Raw genomic sequence first — 23,421 nt, 5'->3', positions numbered from 1 at the left:
ATCTAAGATTTAAGGGGCTCCCTCTAGGGTCCAGAAGGTGGTATAAAGAGCCAGAGAGGTTGAGAGAGACATCCTGACCTCGCTTCTTTAGGAGCTGAACTCCCTCAGGACTAAATCTGGTCCAGGCACATGAGTTCAGAGTCAGTAGCCCCTTTATAGGGAGAGTGTGGGCTTCCCAGTTTTCCAGAGGCCAGCAGAGATTCTGTGTTGCCATACAATTATGGAAATTTTTTAAATTAAGGTGGCATTATCTCAGCTTGGTTTAGATCCCACATCACATAAAAAAATTAAGGATCAAAAAGTGGATCATCCTAATTTAAGGACTGGAAGATTTAGGAACCAATAAAACACAAAGACTTTTCACCAGGTACCTTGGCTAACCAGCCCCAGATTCAATTCAACAAGCATTTATTAAGCACTTACCACATGTCAGATACTGTGCCCTTAAGCACTGTGGATACAATAAGAGGCAAAAGACAATCCTTGCTCTCAAGGAGCTTACAGTCTAGTAGAGGTGATAACATCTGGACAAATATGTACAAGGCAAGCTATAAACAGTATAACAAGGAAATAATTAAAAGAGGGAAAGCACTAGAATTAATAGGGATTACAGAAAACTCCATGTAGAAGACAGGATATTAGTTGGGACTTCAAGGACAGGTAGGTCAGTAATTAGAGTGGAGGAGGAAAAGCATTCCATTTATGGGGGTGAGTATGCCTGGAGGTGAGACATGGAGTGTCAACCAGGAGGCCAATGTCACTGGTTCAAAGAGTACATTTTGGGGAATGAGGTATAAGAAGACTGGAAAAGTAGGAGGAAGTTAGATTATGAAGTGTTTTGAATGCCAAACATAGCATTTTTTTATTTGTTCCTGGACACAATAGGGAGCCACTGGAGTTTATTGAGCAACAGGGTGACATGATCAGACCTGTAATTTAGGAAAATCTCTTTAGTGTCTGAACAGAGACTAGATTGGAGTGGGGAGAGACTTGAGGAAGGCAGAATCACAAAGCAAGGTATTGCAATAGTCCAGGAATTATTACATGTTAAGAGTATGCATCAGGGACAGCAGTGTCAAAAAAGGAAAGAGAACATAATGGAGAGATGCTGCAAAGGTGAAACTGACAGACCTTGGCAGCAGATTGGATATAGGGGTCAGAGAACCAAAGAGACAGTGAGGAATCCAGAATGACTCCTACGTTGCAAGACCGAGGGGCTGGAGGATGGTGTCATCCTCTATAGAAACAGGGAAGGTAGGAGCATTTAAGAGGAAAGATGAGTTCCATTTTGGACAAAGTGAGTTTAAGAAGTCTACTACACATCCAGTTTGAGATGTCTGAAAAGCAGTTGGAGATGCAAGATTGGTCGCAGAGAAATTGGGGCAGGAAAGAGATTTGAGAATCATAGCATCCACTTTCAACCAACATATCAATGTTTTCCCCCCAAAAAAGTATCCAGAGGTCATTGAGCCAACTAATGTAAAAAGCAGCTGAGCAATGTAACCAACCCATGCCCTTATTCCAATAGGACGTCTCACATCCTGAGTCACTCCAGCATTAACTGAATCTTATAGCAGTTCTTGACAAGGTTAATGTGTTTTTCTGGCACAGGATGGCAGGAAACTTGACATCAGCAACCCCTGAGTCTGCAGTATCTGAGGACTGCCCAAGCTAACAGAGACTCCATCAGTATTTTTGGTTCCATCAGAGGGATTTTGCATCCCAACTTTGCTTGCCAAGAAGCCCACACTTGGCAGTCACATTTCTAGACCAGGTGTTAAATTAAGTTTGAGAAGATATTAAGTCCTCAAAAGGATATCGACATGTGAAAGGGGGAAGTAATAGGGAACGCTAAATGTGATTGCAGAGTTGAGTAAAGTTCACTAAACACAATACATGACTTTTTTAAGACCTTGAAGCAGCTGCTACAGCTGTGTCCTTCACTGTCCATCCAACAGACTTTCAAAAGATTCTAAGCAAAAGCCAAGAGGCCAAATCACATTTTCACACTCTTGCTATTTCTATTAAACCCTTGAAAATAAGCTAAAGCAGGTACCAAGAAGAAAAAAGAAAAGAGGGAGATGGTCATGTGGGACTGTTCCCACTGAAAGTTTTAGAATTTGTGGAACCAGAAATTCCAGAACCAAGAGACTTTAGTAGCTGTCTAGTCTACCCCACACCTAACTCAGGAATCCCCTCTATAAGCATTTCTTACAATGCCTGCTGGAAGAAAGGAAGAGCAGTGTGGTATGGTGGGTGGAAAGGATGGAATCTGGGAGGACTCAGCAGTTTGATACACTATATGTACCTCCTAAAGCAAGGCACTGAATCTTTCTGGGCTCTGGTTTCATTTACAAAATGAGAAAACTGTGAACCTACAGGGAATTTGTCAGTCTCTCTTGAAATGTGATACAATTTTACCTATTACTTCAAATGTATATTGTTCCTTGATCTAGATGCTACATTTCCATTTATGCAGCCTAAGATCAAATTCACTTTTGTTGGAAACCATGTCACACTGTTTGATTTTATTGAACTTGTGGTCAAATCCCCAGATTAGTATTGTTTCATATAAATCACTATTAAAACTGACCTCCTACATCCTGTGGCTGGCTGTGCAATTTTTTTCCATTTAAAAGGACTTTATATTTATAGCAATTATATTTCATTTTGCTTCCATCTTTTATTCCTTATCAGTTAAGAGCTTCTGGATTCTCTCAACTAAGAGGAAAGTCACCTTTTTCTGTTATCTTCCAGTTTGAAAAGCATGATTTTCTATGCCTTCATCCAAGTCAACCCTAAAATACTGAACAAGGACAGGAACCTATGAAAGATGAGAACATTAAGACACAAAAAAATGCAAGGTGTATTTAGCATCAAAAAGATCTATTTTCTGACTTTCCTACTTGAAGCACAGGAAACTTGGAGACTGAGAAGAGGAGGATTTCTTTCATATCTGCCTCCCATATTACTGAATCTTCAAAATTGCTATATAACACAAGTTGTTAATCTCCCATTAATGGCCCTTCATCATGTTGCCGTTTGCTGTTGTAGGGGTCTTGTAGACCATTCCCACCTCACCTTATACCCAGAAGTATGGGAAGTAGTCTTGCAATTGGGTGAGGTAGAGCTTGGCCTCCTGCTTGTATTCCCAAAACAAAACAAAAACTCTCAAATCTTTCAAGTATGAAATACACCTGCCTTAATAACAGGACAATATCCAGATCCCATTCAATCCAACTGTCTGTTAATACCTTTCCCACACAGCCTCATTTCTAGTTAAGAGATTGGAAAGGATAGAAGGTTCTCATCTGTCTATGAGTTTTTTGCAGCTTCCAAACTCACCAAGTAATACTTGGTGACAAATGAAGTGTATCAGGCTGACACCGGAAAACATGATTCTGGTGTAAACAATTCCCACCAGAAACCTTGAGTGTTATGCTTTTGACCACAGGCTGGGGATCTGTTACTTTCTATTTAAAAAGAAAAATAATAAATTTGACTTCACTAAATCAGCATTTATTACTCTCCTTGACTCCATCTGATCTATTTTGACCCATGGGAGGTGCTCTCTCCATTAAAACATCATCACCCACTCAACTACGGTTAAGGATCTGTCAGTTTTTCCAGTAAAATTCCTCCTTTTTCCCCCCAGAAATGTAGGACTTATCTGTAAAATGGTGTTTATTTCTGTAGCATGGTAAGGAGAGTCTCCTTTTAAAAGAATAAGTGGCCAAGTGTATGTGTTATAACCCTAAAAAGAACCTAAAAGAGGCAAAAAGGAAGAACAATTAAATTCATGAACAGGACTCCCATTAAAAACTATTCCTTGTCAATTTTAGAAGGACTCTATGCTTTTATTATGTGTCTCTATGAAAATACTGATTAAGCCTGTTTTAAAATACAAGGTATGCACAACTAATATATTGTGAAATGCAAACAGGTATGTACTCACAGGCAGGCATCAATAAAGACGTGATGTTTTATTTCAAACAAAGAAATGATGGTGCGTTGACAAAAGAAGTGCAAACAGAATCCTAAGTGCTTAATTTATTGATTTTTTTTGGGGGGGGGTTGGTCTTGGGCATCTAAAAGCTATGCAATGACACATGCAAATACTAACAAATCCACTGGAAAAAAATTTGTTGTTGTTGTTCAGGTGTTTCAGTTATGTCTGATAATTTCTGACTGTACTTTCAGTTTTCTTGGCAAAGATACTGGAGTAGTTTGCCATTTCCTTCTCTAGCCCATTTTACAGATGACGAAACTGAGACAAACAGGGTTAAGTGGCTTGCCCAGGATCACACTGCCAGCAAGTGTGTGAGGCCACATTTGAACTCAGGTCTTCCTGACTCTAGCCCCAGAATTCTATCCACTGTGCCACCTAACTGCCCATTTTTAAAATGGTCTCATTGTATTCACAGGTCAGAAGAGTCAGATGTAAAAGTTAAATTGGTTTCCAAGACTTTGGTCAGTATTTTAGAGTGATAGATCTTAGAGCAGTAAGAGATCATACTTAGTCTATCCAAAGCCCTCAGTGCTTCAGATGAGGATACAGAAATCCAAAGTGTTTGTTGTGGGCAAAGTATATATAGCAAGCAATTAGTAAAGAAAATTCTGATTAACATTTTTTTGTTTAGTGATCCAATATGCTTCAATAAATCTGTGATGTTATCATCAGCTTCATCACTAGTATTTAAATATCTATTTAAAGTTGGCAAAGCACTTTACAAAAATTGTTTCATTTGCTCCCCTCAAAAACCCTGGGAGGTAGGTGCTATTATTATGCTCATTTTACAGATGAGGAAGTTGAGTCAGACAGTGGTTCCTCAAGGTTGTAAACCTAGTCATCTGAGGGCAGGATATGAACTCAGGTCTTCCTAATTCCAGGTCCAACGTTCTATCCATTCTGCCACCTAACTGCTTCATCATGTCATTCATGTTAGTATGCCCTAAAATGCAATCACAACCAGTCCATACCTCCTACTGTGCAACTTTTATCCATGTTTTCCCATAAATTTGGCATGGGATATCTTTATATAATGTCTGTTCATGATATATAGTTTGATTTAAGAGCTCAATAGAGTATCCATCACACTAAATAACATAGTATAAAAAGAGCCATCCTTTGTTCACTTGATTTTTCTAATATGAATTGCTGACTGAACTCTTTGGAGGATATATGGATATTTCTAATTTTTCAATGTAATGTTTCAGGGCTTGATAATATTAACTTATTTTTGCAGCACTTTAATATTTGTAAAATATTCCTTATACAATATCTTACTTGAACTTTGCAACCACAGAGGAAAGTAGATATTACAGGTATTATAATCTTCATTTTATAGATTATCAAATTAAGGTTTAGAGGGGTTAAATCATTTACCTATGCTCACTTGGCTAGTAAGGGTCAGAATTGAGACCCTAACTTATCTTTCTGACTCCAAATTCAACTTCCTACCCACTACACTATACATCTGAAGGATGTCACCATATATAGGTTATTCTTCCATGTCAGATCTGCCCTGCATATATTCTGTGACAGAACCAAATACCTTTAGAGTACTTCCCTGCTTTATGCCTTATTTGGTACTGATAATAATATTTTTCTAATAAAGATTTTCATGTTGTTGCTTCTTTCAAAGACTTTTGAACAAATGAAATAGTTGAGACATCTACATAATCTGCCTCTTGTTTCTTAGACTTTTGGTCTCTTGTTTCTTAATCCTAAACCATATTTTCCAACATATTTTTCACTGTCATTTCCTATACTCACTTTTGTAATAAAGTTACTGCACATGAACATATAAAATGACTTGTTTTGGAAAATGTTATCAGGTTCTTGTTAAATTTCTCCACTACCACATTCTCTGTATTTGATGTTTGTGCCTTAAATGTTATCTTCATGGTGGTCATTTTCTTTTTACACATTATAGGCAATGCATTATAAGATGGCCAAGTGTGTCCACAAATGATGTTTCTTGTGACCTTTTGGTGCCTACTAAAACTAACCCCACCACCTTTTACTTACTTCTCGAAGAATCTTCGATGAGTCACAACTTCCTTCTATCTTCTGGTTTCATTGATAGAAGGATCAGTTCCTCCTGATATAATTCAGTTATTCCAGCAGTATATTAACCTAAAAGTTGTCAGTAAAGGACCTAATAGTTAAAGTTCCTTTAGTTTTAGATTGAACCTGTCAACTCACCACCATATTGAACTCTTCCCAAAAGGAAATCCTCATTACTAATGAAGATTCACATCTGCTTTATAATTTATGTTCTTAAAGATTTGCCTGTAGCCCTGGGAAGTTAAAAGACTTAAGGACAGTTATGAAGCCAATCTGCATTGGAGTCCAAATCTGAACTCATTACCTCCTGATCTCCAGGCCACATCTCTATTTACTACACTATGCCTTCTCATATTTAAAGTGTCAACATTAATGTCTAAAAATTAATGTTCATAGAATTCCATGATTTTTCATATCCTCTGCTCTGTTTATTTCACTGTGCCAGAGAAGTGAACTGGTGAATCAGTCACTGCAAAAGATCATATGGTATTTTCTCCATTTCATAGAATAACATGGCTCAAGAAAGTAATACCTAGTAACCAGCCTATTAGTGATGAATCCCTCATTTCTTAACCATGGTCCACGAACAGTAGATGTCATCTATCCCTAGGATGACATTCAAAACTATTTCATCATGTTTGTACTACACTTTCATGGCATGTGAAGGTCACCTCCAAACTATGATGGTGTATCAGAGTAAGAGTTTTTGGAGGAATATTCCAAAAAGTAATATGGTATTATTGATTTTTGTAACTAGGTTTAATTCATCAAAATTTGGCATATGACAATGAAAATACTATATGTAGAAAGGTTGTCCACAGACAAGCTGGAAAGGATTTTAGGGATCACCCAGTTCAACTCCTTGATTTTACAAAAAAGAAAACTCAGACACTTGTAATATTAATGAGATTTATGTTAATTTATATATGTATATATATATATTCTGAAGTGAGGTTTTGCTTTGGGGGCTTCAAAGAAGGTTTGTGTGACAGATGAGACTCTGGGTAGCCATGTCCCCCAGATTTGAAAACCCAGATGTTGGTGCTTCTCTCTCTGGTAACTGTGTGTGTATTGTAATGGTCAGACAATTGCATTTGTCTTGCTGATCTGTGACATCTGTATTGCTTATGGTCAGACAGTTAGAAGCCCTGTCTGTTGGTCTTTATTTCTCTGCTGTCTTTATTTTCTCTGTTGGTGAATGTAATTAGATTGTTTTTCTTTTAGAAAAGCAGATCTAAGAACCTGTAGAGCAAGACCTCCTGTAAATGCTGGAGTGCTTGCTGCTACAGCCCTAGAGAAAGGAAATGACTTTTGGAGGTCACATAGGAAAGATCATTCTACTCTCACTGAGACTGAGCACAAGTGAAAAAGGAATCTAAATGTCATTGTCCCACATGCTGCCAGAGTTAGAAAAGACCTCAGAGACAATTTCAACCACTACCTTCATTTAACAGGGGAGGCATAGCTAATGTCCTCAAAACAATCTCTTTGGTAGAAAGCATCATCACTTCATCCCTTACTCTAGGGATCCTCAATATCTTGCTCACAAACAGAAACAGAAAATCTCAGAATAAGCAAAAATACCACAAACCTTTAAAAGAGAATGTGTTTTAGAAAATTAAACACACACATACACATACACGCACACACACAATAGTTCCAATGCAATTGAAAAATATTGTAGACTTAAAGGAACAGACAAAAAACACCAAAAAAAAAAAAATGGTATATGAATGTAATGGTATACAAAATATGCCATAAGAAAAAAGGAAGAGGACAGTTACAGAGAAAACTGGGAAGAGTTATATCAATTGACGCATAGTGAAGTAAGCAAAACCAAAATAACAACATACATAACAAACAACAACAGTAAAAATGAACAACTTTGAAGACTTAAGAACTTTGACCAATCATGATTCCAGAAGACCAGGGATACCACCTACCACTGACAGAAGGACGACGAACTGTATATGCATAATGTGATACATATTTGGGGGCATGGCCAATGTGGGAATTTGTTGATTATGGAAATTTGTAACAAGCTTTTGTTTTTCTATTGTTTGGATAAATATAGAAGGAAAGAAAAAGATGTTTTTTCATTGAAAAAAATTTTTACTTGCAATAATTTGTAAGATGTTAACATCAGTGAATTCTTTTCTAATTCACCTACACAAACTTCAAGACCAAAATTATGAGATGATTGATTTTGTAAGTATCTAAAAATAAAAGCATCACATATCAGAAAACATAAAATTCGAATTAGACTAGACTTTTCAATAGAATCAAGGTGCAATGGTAATTTTGAGAGTTAAAGATCATTCACCCCTCCAGCACAGTCAGGAACCAGGCTCATCCACTTGAACCCAGGCTCTGGCCATCCCCATCTCCCAGGGCTCCACAGAACCATAGCCACCACAACTGGGAAACAACACAATTATCCCAGCCCCCATATTTTCCCCTAAATTTGTAAATCATCCTACCAACTATGCCATAATGTGAAAGCAAGAACCCCGACATACACAGGAGGGCCTGCTATCACAGTTTCTTTGATCTGATCTGCTTTTCTAAAAGGAAAACAACTTTTGAGGGGTCAACAATCTTTAATCAAGCACATGTCTATTCACTTAGTTCAGGGAAAAAAGTCAGCACCCTGAACTTCAGAGAAATCAAAATCAATAGACAAGGCTTCTAATTATATGACATAAGCAATACATACATCATAGATCAACAGACAAATGCAACCAACTGTACATACATTACCAGAGAGAGAAGAATCAACCTCTGGGTTTTCAAAGCCTTAGTGGCTGCCCAGAGTCTCATTTGGCCAAACAAATGCTTCCAATGAATAAGCCCCAAAGTAAGACCTCACCTCAGAGTATTAATACAGTTTTCAGAGCCAGAGGGCATCATAATCCTTGAGAACCAGTGCCTCATTAGAAAATTAACAAAGGGTGTAGACCTCATCAATCAAGCTTCCCTTAATGGGCAGGCCCATTAATGGTTTGGGAAAATCTTTAACTCTCATAATTACCATTGCACAAGTCATCATTATCTTGGTTCTACTTCTACTTCCCTGAATAATCCTTCTGTCTTATTTTTTAATCATCTCTTGCACATTAAACATGGCTGTCTTAAGCTCTCCTTTTTCTTTTTCTCTGATCTTTCTTGGTGATCTCATCAACTCCCAACAATTAATTTCTCTTCTTTCTTCAGATAACTCCCAAATTTGAATATTCAACCATAGTCTCTCTGCTGAATTTTAGTCCCACAATGCCAACTGCCTTCTGAACATGGCATCTCAATCTTTCTTTATATACAAAACAGAACTCATTGTATTTTTACCCAACTCCAACCTTCTGCTAAGATTCCCATTTTTAGGCAGGAAGCATCATTGTTCTAGCTATACAGGTTCAGAACTTTGAGATACTGTTGACTTTTTCCTCTTCACTCTATATCTAATTGGTTGATATATTCTATCAATTTTATTACCACAAGATCTCTGACATCAATCTTGTCTTCTTCACTAAAAAAAGCTATACCTGGTTTAGATTCTTATCACCTTTAACCTGTACTATTGTAACAGCCTCAGAACCAGTCTCTTTGTTTTCAGTTTCCACCCTTTCCATTCCATCTTACATATAACTACCAAAACACAGGTATGGTGGTGTCACTTTTCTCAAAAATCTTCAATGACTCTGCCTCTGTGACAAATTACCAGCCCCTTTGCTTTTTTTCAATGTGCCTCCTACCCAGACCAGTCCAAACATTTCATCTTCTCCTTCACACACGCTGTATATTAAGCTAGGCTATTGACTGTTCTTTCAACTTAATATTCCATCTCCTGCTCACAGACCTGATCTCCCATCTTACTTTTACCTCTTAAAATCTCTGGCTTCCTACAAGGCTCAGCTCAGTTGCTACTCCTAATCACATTCTTCTGATCCCACTCCAACCTACATGCTCACACACACACACACACGCACCCACACACTTGCACATACGCACACATGCACACACACATGCACACACATGCACACACACACATATGCTCCATTCCTAGTTGATAGTACTTTCCCCCCACATTATCTGTGTACATATTATGTCCTCCCTAATAAAATGTGAACTTCTAGGGGACAGAGAATGTTTCTTTTCTGTCTATGTATTCTTACATGCTTTGAAGGCACTTAATAAATATTTGTTGAAGAAACTAGAATATGACAGTGACAGACAATACATACATGTTGTCATGTCCAAGTAAGGAGCATCCCAATAAGGCAAAGCATTCCTCTTAAAGAAAGAAGATGGCCATTTGAGAATGCAAATAAGTCATTCTCCAGCTTTTAATATGCCAAATCAATAAGAACACAGAATCTGAATTGCATCATCAATGTAAGCACTAGAAATCAGTGGATTATTTACAACTCTGATTAAACTGGTCATTCTCTCCATGTAATGGACATGGGAAATTAGCAAAGCAAAAGTGTTGGGTTTTGATTAACAGCTAAATGACAGGAATGATGGAAAAGATAAATATCTTATTTGGAATGCCACAAATAAGGAAAAAGAAAAATGGAGGATGAATATGATAAGAGGAGGGAACAACTCCAGAGAGAAGCTCCCATCTGAAGGGTGGGGGAGGATTGTATTTAGTGTTGCATTAGTGTACCTTAAGATTAAAATAAGATTACTACTAGTGAAATTTAACATATTATTAAATTCCCTTCAAAAATATCAGTGATTTAACCAACTATGGCAAGATAATATGGAGTAGAAAATTCTTAGCTATTCAAAAAATGAAAATAACAAGAAATTATACAGAAGATTAATTTGTTGGATGCAATAGCAAAAATAAGGAGCTTTTAAACCACAAAAGGAATGATATGTTAGGGGGGAAAAGCTTTTCCACAAACATTTCGGATAAACGCCTGACATCCAAAACCCATAAGGAACAATAAGATCTATCCCACAGTATGTAAATGGCCAAAGGCTATGAACAAGCAGTTCTCAGAAGAAATAAAAACTATTAATGCCACTTGACAAACTATTACTCTGAAAATCAGAGAAAAGTAAATTAACAATCCTGAGATATTTAAGGTATTTTGATTAAATTTACAAAGAAATTTTTTTAAAAAAAGATTCAATAATGGTAGGGCTGTGGGAAAATAGATATACTATTTACATTGGAACAGTTATGTTGTGACTCCTACCTTGGAGCCCATGCTGTTTTGACTGGTGAGTATGTGAGCTCAAACTAATAGGGCTAAATGACCCACTATATTGAGTCTGTTCCAATTGTGTGTAACATTTAATGTAGTCCGTCTCCTTCCTATCCATTTTGCTGCTTCATGTGCTTCTTTCATCCCTTTCTATCCTGCCCTTTCCACTTCTTTCTCTAAGAACCATAATCACATCAATACTGCCATTGTTGGTAGAAAGGATGGATCAGTCAAGTCTCCTATGACTCCACTCACCATCCCTCTGACTTTCTAAACCAAAGTATACATTCCTGGCTACTACTTCTTTCTATGTATTGTTTTGCCTATGTAAGCTCCTTGAGAACAGGAATTACTTACTCTAACTGAAGATCTGTGTTTGTCCTTTGCTGAAGAAGACTATGCCATCAGAGAAATGATGACATGACTTGCACTTGACTTTGTTTTTGAGTGAGGGAGGGCTGTGCAGGTCACTATCCTCACTTTTCCTCCAGAGCCATCTGAATCCAGTGACCAGATACTCATCAGGATGACTGGAGATGACCCAGGATGAGGCAATTGGAGTTAAGTGACTTGCTCAAGGTCACACAGCTAGTGATTGTCAAGTATCTGAGGTGAGATTTAAACTCAGGTCCTCCTGACTCCTGCACTGGTGCTCTATCCACTGCACCACCTACCTGCCTCAACTAAAGATCTATATAAAGTAGATGACTATTTGCAAAAACATAAACCACCCAGATTAACATGAGAAAATGAAATAACTAATAACAATAATGATCCCATCTTAGAACAAGAAATTGAACAAACTGTAAATGAGTTCACAGGAGACAAAAAAAGAGGACCAAATGGATTTACAAGTGAATTCTACTAAACATATAAAGAATAATTTATTCCAGTACTATGTAAACTATTTGAAAAATAGGCAAAGAAAAAGTTCTATCAAATGCCTTTGATTTAGAGCTAGAAAAAATCATTTTAAAATTTCATCTAGATGAACAAAGGTCAAGAACATCAAAAGAATCAATAAAAAATAATGGGAAGGAATGAGGTCTATCAGTGTCAGATCTCAAACTACCTTGCAAAGTAGTAATCATCAAAATAATTTGATATTGGATAAAAAAAAGTGTTGCTCATCAATGGAATAGATTGATGTAATGGGTGAAAAATATAAATGGATGCATGGTAAAAGAAAAAAGAGTTCATATCCAGGGTCTATGAAATGAAAAAGAAAGAAACTTTCAGGATAAAAAATAAATATACAACATAAAGAAGCAAATGAAGACACTCACCTAGTGTTTGATAAACCAAAAGATCCCAGATATTGGGGCAAGAACTCACTGCTTGACAAAAACTGCTGAAAAAAAACTGGAAAGTACTCTGCCAGAAACTAGGCATAGACCAACACCTCACAGTATATCAAGATAAGCTCAAAATAGGCACATGATTTAGACATAAAGTATAATATCATAAGCATATTAGGGTAGCATAGAAGAAATTATATGTCACATCTATGGAGAGAGGAAGAGTTCACAACTAAATAAGAGAGATACATGCAAGGTAAAATGGGCAAGTTTGATTATGAAAAATTTAAAAAGTTTTGCACTAATCAAATCAAATGTAACAGCAAGCAAAGTCGGTTTTTTTTTTTTTGCTTCTGTTCTGGACTGAGTTTTAGCCAATCAAGTGCCTTTGCTTGAGTCTTGCCCTTTGATTGAATCAAACAAGAGTCTTTGATTAGAAATAATATACATATATATGTATGTATGGGTGGATGGATGGATATAATATATACATAACATATATATGTATATATTATAAAGAGAGCAATCAGAAGCAGAGCTGAGAGAGAAATAACCATGAGCAAACTAGAGGAACTTGCTTCTGAGGAGATCTAACAGAAAGAATGTTTGTGATATCAGCCTGTTGATCTGCATTAATTTCTCAGACAGAAACCCTGTCTGTTGGTCTTCATGAGTGAATTCAGATGATGCTGCTGGCAATGTGTATAAATATTGTTATAGCCCTGTTAAGCTTTGTTTTCCTAGAAACAGAAGCAGTGGGCAGGAGCCCCCGGAGCCTGGGGTCAGGCAGAAGCAGGAAGAGTTTGGAGTGGAACCATCCCCATGAGCTGGGACGAGAAGCAGGAGCAGAGAGCTGCCTGCATGCGAACCAAGGTAAGAGCCAGAAGCCCTCGGCCTATGGAAGAACCATGGGGTTTGGAAGTCAGCCTCAAGTCAAGATGAGAGAGAACTTTATTTGGACACTGTGTATTGATTAAGGGGATTGTTCTTAGACTAATCTAGGAGTGGATGGTGTGGTATCTTCTGCTACCTCTTAAGGACACATTGTGCTATGAAGACCCTAGCCTGGGACCCCTTGACTTCGGCGATATAACAATATATGCTAGGTACCATATGACATACTGAGTGTTATGAGACACATATATGTATTAGATGATATGTTTTGCCTAAGGATGCTGTTATGAATATTATGCTTTATCTTATTGAACAATGTTTAGTTTATTGCTGAATAGAGAGTTCATTACATGTGATTATGTGATGTGTGATTAGACCCTTAAAATCATTCACAGCAGCAGTTCTCAGGTGTGCTGTCATGAGTGACTGACTTTACACCAACATAGCAAAAAATAGAAGAAAAGCAGTCAACTGGGGAAAATTACAGCAAATTTCTTTGATAAAAATCTCATTTCTTAAATATGTAAAGAACTGAACCAAATTAATAAAAATAAGAGCCTTTCCCCAAATGATAAGAGGTTGAAGAATATGAACAGGCACCTTACAAAAGAAGAAATCAAAGCTAACAAGTCATGTAAAATGCTTTTGATCACTAATAATGAGCTAAATACTAAGTAAAACAACTCTGCAATACAAGTCTGCATCAGATTGGCTAAAATGACTCCCAAAAAAGGAAAATGGCAAATGTTGGAAGGAATATGGGGAAATAGGTTCTCTAATGCACTGTTGGTAGAGCTGTGAACTACTCCAAGCATTCTGGAGAACAACTTGGAACTATGCCCAAAGGGCTACAAAACCGTGCATCTGCTTTGGCCCAGTAATTCCACTACTAAGTCTACACCTCAAGGAGATTAAAGAAAAAGGTAAAGGACCCATAAGAACCAACATATTTATAGCAACTTCTGATGGTGACAAAGAATTAGAAACTGAGATGTTGGTCGATTGGGAACGGTTGAACAAGTTATTGTACATGAATATAATGGAACACTATTGTGCTGTGAGAAATGATGAAAAGGGTGGTTTCAGAAAAATCTGAGAAGACATATATAAAGTGAGTCAAAGTGAACAGAATGAGAACAATCTACATAGTATTGGCAATACTGTAAAGACAATGAACTGTAAAAGACTTAGTAATTCTGATCAATAAAATGATCCACCACAACTCCAAAGGAATCATGATGAAAAAATGCTATTCACCTCCAAATTGAGAACTAAAGGACTCAGTACAGATAGAAACATTTTTTAAACTTTATTTTTCTTGTTTCTTAAAACATGAGTAATGTGGAATATGTTTTGTATGACTTCCTATGCATACTGGGTATCATATTTCTCACCTTCTCAGTGAGTGGAGGAGGAATGATGGCAAGGAAAGAATTTGGAACAGAAAATAAAAATTAAATTAAAAAATGTCTAATAGGCAATTGATATTATAGCACTGTAGCTTATGAACAACAATAGAATGGTATATCTGGTAGTCCTTGACGTAAAGATGGCAACTGGTACTTTGGAAGTTAACAAGATCACCAACGCATACAGTGTAGAGAGAAAAGAGAAGAAAACACAATAAAGAGCCTTGTGGTATGTCCAGTCATGTTATCATGACATGGATGATGGGTGAGTGTGGGAAACTGAGCAGAAGTCAGAGGTCAGAAGAGAACTAGGAGAGAGCAAGGTCATGAAAACCCATCCAGAGAATAGGGAGTGTCCAGGAGGAAATGTTGGTCAAGAGTATCACATGCTACAGAAAAGTCAAACAGGATGAGGATTGAGCCTGAGCAAAGATGGCAGAAGAGGGGAAAGCCACGTGCCCCAGATCTCTCACAACTATTCCAGAAAAGATCAAAGTAAAGCACAAGACTAAGTGGTAATCAGGAAACTACAGCGGTGCCTTCCAGCCCACAGAGACAGCCAGAAGTCTATAAGCACTGAAGAGGGTGTCCAGGAAGGAAGGCCTATTCAGAAGCCTTCTAGTTTATGGACAGAGTCTGGGACCTGAAGAAGTTTGTGGGTCAAGATGCTCTGGACAGGGGTGATTCTATAGTTATATCACTATGGCTCATGTTTCAGAGTCATCCAGTTTATAAGCTAGGAACTGTAGCTATGTCCTAAGACAGGGAACACTGACTAGGACAAACCTAGAGTGTGCTGTTTACCCTCGGCAAGGAGATGGACAAGGGACAAGCCTGTTGTTTTGTTCCTCTGAATGGAAAAAACCTTCCATTTATTGACCCACGCAGCTTGGGTCAGTAAGCTCTCTTTTGGAATTCTAACTAGCAATGAAACTGTAGCTACATCACATAGACCTTAAACCAAGGTCTGGGATCAATGAAACTCAGTCTGAGAGGTGTGACCAAATTAGTCTCTAGATAAGACCACTTAAGGTGCTTAAAAGTTTGCTTAAGTCTCCCTGAGAATCTTTACTATCATAGCAATAAATACCTGGAGAAAGCAGCAGCAGAGGGTTTGGAAGAGTGTGAGAGAAGAGGAAGTGCAGGCACTTAGACTTTGGAGATTAGTGATAGGTTAGATGATAATGCAATTACTGATGAAGATGGGGGGAGGGATAAAAGCGAGAGTACATATAGAGTACTAGATCTTGGTGTGGATGAGAGCCTAACAAAGCAAGGCAAAGAAGAAGATAGTGGGAGAGGATGTCAAGAGGTGTGAAATAAGAAGACGTTTCATATGAGAGAGGGGAAAAGAGAAAGGTCTCAGCAAATGGCCTTGGCTTTTTCCCCCAAAATATGAGACGAAGACCTCAATGGACAGGATAAAGAAGGAGGCAATACAAGACGCCCAAGGGTAGAAGAAAAGATTTGGAATAACCATTGTGAAGAATGGAACAGAGTAAAAATTTTCTCTTGCTGCAGTCCAACTTACATGGATAACATATTATTTTTGGTAGATCCAGGAAGCATAATTGGATGTTGTACTTCTGTTCATTAGCCATGAATAGGAAGGGAAGAAGAGGCCATTGGTTAGAGTAATCCAAGATTGAAGTTTAGTGAGGCAAGAACAGTAACACAGGGGAGCAAAGGATCAGAGAGAAGACCCTATGGAGTAGAACTGGCTCACTCAAGGTCAAATTCGGTAACACAGAAAAATGTAGCCAGAGAAGGAGTACTAGCCCATCAAAGTAACAGAGAAACCACAAGTCATCATAAGGAAGCATAATAGTTTCACATAAGGATAAACAATAGTTTTACAATGCCTTAGGGAGAGAGTTATAGAATAATAGAAGATTATAATCTGATAAAGGAATTTCAGAATTCTAGATCATGGAAGTAGAACACTTATGGGTGATAAGATCAAAGTTGTGATCATTTCCTGTGTATATGGAGACAGAAAATAGACAGATAGACAGACAGACACACACACACACATATAAATTTATTAAGCACTTACTATATGTTAAGTATTGCAGATGGTTAGTTCTGGATGTTGGCTATAACATTCTCTGGAATTTTCATTTTGGTATTTCCATTAGGAAGTAATCAGTAAATTCTTCCAATTTCTACTTTACCTTCTAGTTCTAAGATATCTGGACAGTTTTCTTTCATGATTTCTTTAAATATGATGTCTAGGGTTTTTTTTCTATCATAACTTCTATGTAGCTCAATAATTCCTAAATTATCTATCTATATTCTAGGTCTGATATGAATGAGAAAAACAATCCATGTCTTCAAGGAGTTTAAGATCTAATAGTGGAAAACAATACACTAATGGAAGCCAAAAAAGGGATGGAGGAGGAGGAGGCACTTAGCTAGGGGGCATGGAGAAGTCTACTTGAGCTCAGCTAAGTGAAAAATAAAGAGATGCTTGGCCTAATATGTCAAGAAGAATATGTCACAAGAGTTGAGTAGGTTGAGGAACTGGAAGGTTAAGGTAACTGAGAATTGATCAGCAAGTATACTGAAGGTCACTAATATGAGGACAGGAGTTGGGGAGGAAAAGAAGTATTAGTGAACTCATGGAGAAAACAGAGACTATCTTGGGGGTCAGTATATAATAGTTACCAGGAATTGGATTAGGTAATTGATATATTTAGACAGAGTACACCTCAAAGGTATCTCTGGACTTGGTTTTATGTTTAATGACTTAAAGATTAATTCAAATTCTTAATTGCTAAGAACATTACAATCCTGAAAGGAACTTGTGTGAAGTTGATGGTTTATCCTTTAGGAAAAGATTTCCTCAGAATCGACCCTCTGTGAATGTGGGTTGCTTTTAATTGGTTGCCCTTGAAGTGGGCTGTAACCTTCACATTTTCTACTAAGATAGACAAGAACCATGAAGCTTCCTGGGAAGCCAATTAATTTGTGAGCAAAACCTTGTACATAGCAACATACTTTGTTACAGTATTTTTATGAGGCTACTAGGATGATCTCTCTGTGTTGGAATTTTATCTTAATCTAGTTTGTTACTAGCAACATTAAATATATTACATGAGCAGAAGAAATTTTAAAACAAAAATCAATAAAATGCATTTACTGTGCGACTGAAATGGAAAATCCACATTGTACTACTTATCACCAGGGCTATAAAGATTGCACTAAGGGGTATTTGTCAAACTTCTACAAACCCTTGTGTACTTAGGTATGATGTGACATAATTCACCTAGAAACCTTTGCTCACATTATCGTTTAAGGTCTGGATATTGCTATCCATAAGATTTTGATGTATAAAAAGGTAAGTATCATCATTCCTGGTCCGTTCCTTTCTGTAAGAGAGATTGAGTATATGAGAATTAGTCAGGTAGGAATTTAGCACTTACATGCTGAAGATAGGCAGAAGTAGACGGTAACAAGAAACAACAAGGGAATGGGAATTAAGGAGAAGATATGTGTAGGATTAGAACATAGGAAAGGAAGCAATGCAGAGGTGGACCAATATGCCTTGAAGGGACACAAAAATCAAGCAGTCCTCTGGAATGGCAGCTCTTCCAAGACAGCCCTTGACCTCCTGATACTACCCGCTAGATTTCCCTCTTTCATACTTTCCAATCTAACTCACAATCTTTGATGAATTTTAACAGGTTACTGGCAAGAGACTAATAAAATATTCTAACTACCTGAGGACTATCACTTTGTAGCTCTCTTTAAAATACAAGTTTTGCTGATACTGTATGAAGCGAGCAGAAGAAAGTGAACATTATGCATAGTAGCAACCAACTTTGATAGACTTCGCTCTACTCAGCAACGCAATGATCTAAGACAATTCCAAAAGACTCATGATGGAAAATGGTATCCACATTCAGAGAAAGAACTATGGAGTCTGAGTGCAGATCAAAGGATGCTATTTTATCTTTTGTTTGTTCTTTATTATGGTTTTTCCCTTTACAATTCTTCTTTACAACATGAGTAATGTGGAAATGTTTAATATGGTCATACATGGATAGTTTATATCAGATTGCATGCCATCTTGAGGAGGTGGAAAGGGAAGAGGGGGAAAATTTTAGAACTCAAAATCGTATAAAAGTGAATGTTGAAAACTAAAAATAAATAAAAATTTTTTAAAAAAGAAATACCATCTACAATAAAATAAAATACAAGTTTTATTCTGTTTCAATGAGATTTTAAAGCTCAATTCTTTGAAAAAGAATTGTGGGTCCTGTGTCCAAAAAATTACAGTGTTGGTTGTGCAGGAAGTCATTTACAGACATGGATAAAAGAGACCAATCTGTGCTAATGAGACATCAGCAAATACAATGCAGTTGTCTCTGGAAATTCCTAAGAATGGAGTTGGTCAGCCAACGGAGAATTACCATCATCCTTTTGCTCCCAAGTCTCAGCCCCGTGCAGTTACAATTAGCTAGTTTTTGTTGTTGTTAAGTTGGTTTAACCGGGGAGCCGTTGGATACACATGATCACCTCTTTTGCTGCTTTGTGTAATTTACATTAAATACAGGTAGAGAGAGGGGCAACCACAGTCATTCAGCGCTGTTAGTTAGAAAGATTCCTAACCTTTAGGCAGATATTTGGTTATCTGCTTTCAAATTTATCTTTATCTCTAGTTAAGCCCTGGCCTCTTTCCAGAGGAGACAAAACTTCTAGAGTTCCAGGAAAATCATGCAGTAAAGAAGCAAACTGAATATCCTACGGACAAAGCTAGAGGAAGTTGGGGGAAGAGTAGATCTTTTCTTGGCACTTTGCTCAGTCCTTGAATAGGAAGCTTTAGTCTGAGTCTTCTGCTCCACAATGCAGATCAGGTTCAATGGCCCTCCTTCTCTGCTGTGACTCATCTCTATTTTTTCCTTACTCCTTTCACCCACCATCCCATGTTCTGCAGTTGATTCTTTATGGCAAAGTCCTAGTTTGGGCTAGGGAAGCTGACTCCATTGTTGGCCCTGCTGCTTCTGCTCCCCACCACTACCTGTCAGTCCCTTGCTCTCCAAATCTTTCTCTTCAACTCTCTTCTACCTAATTTTCTCCAGTGAGATCTAAAAACTATGCAAAATCAAAAAAAATTCCACCACCCTTACCTGCTTCCTCACTTCTCTAGAGTTCCTTATCTTCCTAAGTTGGGAAGAAATACAGCTTCAAAGGTCTTTGGCAACTCAGCCCCCCCACCTAGGCTGCCAGTCCAAGCCCTGTCAGAAGGGCTGTTACAACTGGATTTGGGATAATTGATGGGAAGGAAGAAGTATGGAATAGGTTAGTAAAAGTTCTATGGACCTGCCATTATTTGAAGTGCCTATTTATACACAAGGTGGTACACTCAGAATTCGCTGGGGGTCAAAAAAATATGTACTAGTCTAAAGTTGCTCACAAACTAGCTATTCCTGCTATAAGGAAACTGAATGACACAGACTGGCATAGAACCTAAGCCTGCTATGCATGCATATCTATTGGCCCTTCTTTTTCCAATGGAAATGCTACACCCAGGCCTTTTCCCCCACACACCTTCCCTTCTCTGTTCCTGCTTTTAATGAGGATTGGGGTTGAGAAAGAATGACCAATTCACCCTCACTGCATAATAGGTTGCTGCCTTAAGGAAAACCTAGAGTAAACCAAATTGTCACTTTGGCAGATGATGCTCCTCAGATTTGTGCTGTTTGGACTAAATCCATTTTGGCTTGCTTCCCTCTGGCACCATCTTCTGTCTGAACTGTGGGGCCTGCTTCCTCTCTGCTCCTTGATTACTTCACTTTAAAATGCTTGACTATAACCTTTAAACAGGGCTGCTTGCATTAAATAACTTTTGTCTTTTTTTCCCCCAAATCTGGTGTAAAACTTCATCACTTAGATATATCTATGCTTAGATTTTCCCAGACAACTGCTCCCTGAAACACTTGAGCTCAGCTGTTAATGGACTATCTGGGACTTTGCCTTGCCTAGGGCTCTCCCAATGGGCCAATAAGACAAGTAGGTCCCTAATCAGAACTCATCATCCAAAAGCCATCATGTACCTCACTGCAGCTTGCTCAAACTGCAAGCCAAGTGCCCAAGAGGAAGTGTTCTATGGGATCTGTAATGGTAATTTAAATGGGAAGATCTTTCTCATTTATTAATAAACCTATGTGACCTGCTTAAATCACATGGAAGCCTAAGTCATGTGTGGTGGAAGGAGCTTGCTGAACAGGTGGAGCAGGAAGGACAGAGCAGAGCTGAGAGGAACTTACTGAGAGCAGTTAGGTCACAGGGAGAGAGAAAACACAGGCAAGCAGGCACAAGTAGGCTCATGAGTGTTTGTTTGTGGTTGGGGGTGGAGAGGAGGATGAGGCTTGGGAATGGCTTTGTTCCCTGCAGTGATAATGTGTATTGACTTCTTGGCTACTATAATGGATTTGGCTTTCTGGTTTGGGGACCTGAATTTCTGGTGTCTGAATAAATGCTTTTATTCTGCTTTCTACATGGAGAGTCTATTATACTTTGCGGTTCTGAACTATGCCAGCATATTCATAGTCTCCCTCAGTGCTGTGAATATTGCCTGGGAGATACAGGATCCCAGACCTAAAGGTCATAGTAAATAACAGTACTGTTAAAATTGGAATGGAAAAGTAGAGGCAAATCCCATTTTCAGGGATAAGGTGGAAACACCACATTTCTACCATTTAAGCATATTCTTACAAGAGAATTGTTTTCAAGAGCTTTAAAAGATTCTTCTGGATGTTTACATTTCAATTAATCTCCATAGTAACCATAACACCTGAGTAAATTCAGATGCTGCCATTCCCATTTTGGCCTTTATTGCCAAGAGCCTCCAGATAGACACTTGGTATAGAATAAGAGGAGGAGCTTTTTAGGTGATAATGAAAAAGGGGGTACAATGTAATGATGCTACTATTAAATGAATTTATTGGTGGGATAGGCCAGATTAACCAACATAGATGGGGTTCTATGGAAGAAACGCTGTATCTGGAATCAGAACCAAGATGTTCTACTCAGATTTTTCTACTTAGCACTTACGTAGCACAGGGTAAGACATTTAACATCTCTGGGCTTCCATTTCCTCATACATAAAGGGGAATGGACAAGATGACCTTTCAATCTAAATCTATGACCCTGGTCCTACGTCAAATGTCTTCTGCCTGTATCTTCACCACTTTCTTTGGCATAAGGAGTTGAAAAATAGAAGCCTTGGTGTCAGGAAACATTCCATAAGTGAGCTGGACTGCTTGGAAAGGAAATATAAACCCATTGTGAGAAGGGATTATGTCTTTGTGTCTGTATCCCCAATGCCTAGCAGTGCCAGGTATTCAGTTAATCACTATTTGTTGTTTCTTTGATTTCCCCTTTTGGAAAGTTTCTGAACAAAGGTTGGGTGACCACTTGTTGGAGATTTTGAATAAGGGATTATTTTTCTGGTATGGGTTGAATTTGATGGTCATTAATATCCCTTCAAATTCTGAAAATCTGTTATTCTAAAATTTCTTGTAAAGAATATAGCCGCCTGCTTATTTCTCCTTAAAAAAACATTTAGTTATTTGGTTGGATCTCCCAGGATGAAGATGTGTGATTGAGTCATGAACATATCAGACTGTTCCATAAACCTGGAGAGCTAATTCACAGGCAAAACAAACAAACCAAAAAAAAAAAAAAAAGGTACATTAATTATTTGATTATTTATTCTGTTGTTTCCAAATTTGGTATCTCATTTTCAAAGAGACAAACTATTGAGTTCCTGGACCAGCTAGCTGAAGGGTAATCCTGAATTAGAACCACTTTAAGAATCTTATCTTGGAATAGTTAGGAAAAGACTTGGGTATCCCAAAGGGATAAGATAATGAGTGGAGTTAATCCTTCTTGAAGCAAGTTATTGAATCAAATTGATTGGGGTTTCAGTAAGATGTGTGAGAGCAGACTTTTCTTCAGGCCAATCAGGCAAAGAAAATCCCTCTAGAGGCGTGAGGGGCTGAGTCTGTAAGTGACAATGACTGAGACCCCTTTCAAACCAGGGATGAATTCCAAGATTTTCAGAGTAGGAATGATTTGGAAGAAGTATTGCTCTGAGACAATGATTATTTATAAATTATTTTCCTTTATTTTCTCTCTTTTACCTCTAGTATCATCCAGAGAGTCTCAGCCTGATATAATAGAGGAATTCCCAACCTGGAGTATGTTTTCCTCCAGAGGTTATGAGAAGCTTTTCAAGCGAGTATATTTGGCACATATTGAAAAATTCCAACATTCAACTGAAAGATTTCAAAAGTACTTGTTAGTGAATTCCTCCAGTCTAGGGACTGGAGAAAGAACAACTTCAAAATACTTAAAAATACTTTGCATTTAATAAGGTTTTCTATTTTATTTTTTTCTTATGTGTATGTGATTGACAAACTTAAGAACTTATTTCCTTTCATATTGAATGGGATAATGGGACAGTTTACTTAAAGTCAAAAGGTACCAGAACACAAAAAGGTTAAGAAACCCTGGTACAATGGAAA

The 23,421-nt window shown here is 37.7% G+C and overlaps 1 long non-coding RNA gene across 2 annotated transcripts in view; it reads right to left on the bottom strand.

The window, feature by feature from the left end:
- The window catches only part of LOC140501620 (uncharacterized), a 104,517-nt gene that overhangs the window by 50,389 nt on the left and 30,707 nt on the right, over positions 1 to 23,421 (bottom strand). The window contains exon 2 of one of the 2 annotated variants that reach the window (XR_011966269.1): positions 6,032 to 6,139. The exons of the other annotated variant lie outside the window; for it this stretch is intronic. This is a non-coding gene — a long non-coding RNA (uncharacterized lncRNA). The remainder of the gene's footprint in view (positions 1 to 6,031; positions 6,140 to 23,421) is intronic. 2 annotated transcript variants of the gene reach the window in all.

The sequence above is a fragment of the Notamacropus eugenii genome, chromosome 4 (genome assembly GCF_028372415.1).
Source record: "Notamacropus eugenii isolate mMacEug1 chromosome 4, mMacEug1.pri_v2, whole genome shotgun sequence".
NCBI classification, from domain to species: Eukaryota; Metazoa; Chordata; class Mammalia; order Diprotodontia; family Macropodidae; genus Notamacropus; species Notamacropus eugenii.
The sequence above is the reverse complement of the archived record's forward strand: the minus strand, read 5'-3'. Positions and strand labels throughout refer to the sequence as shown.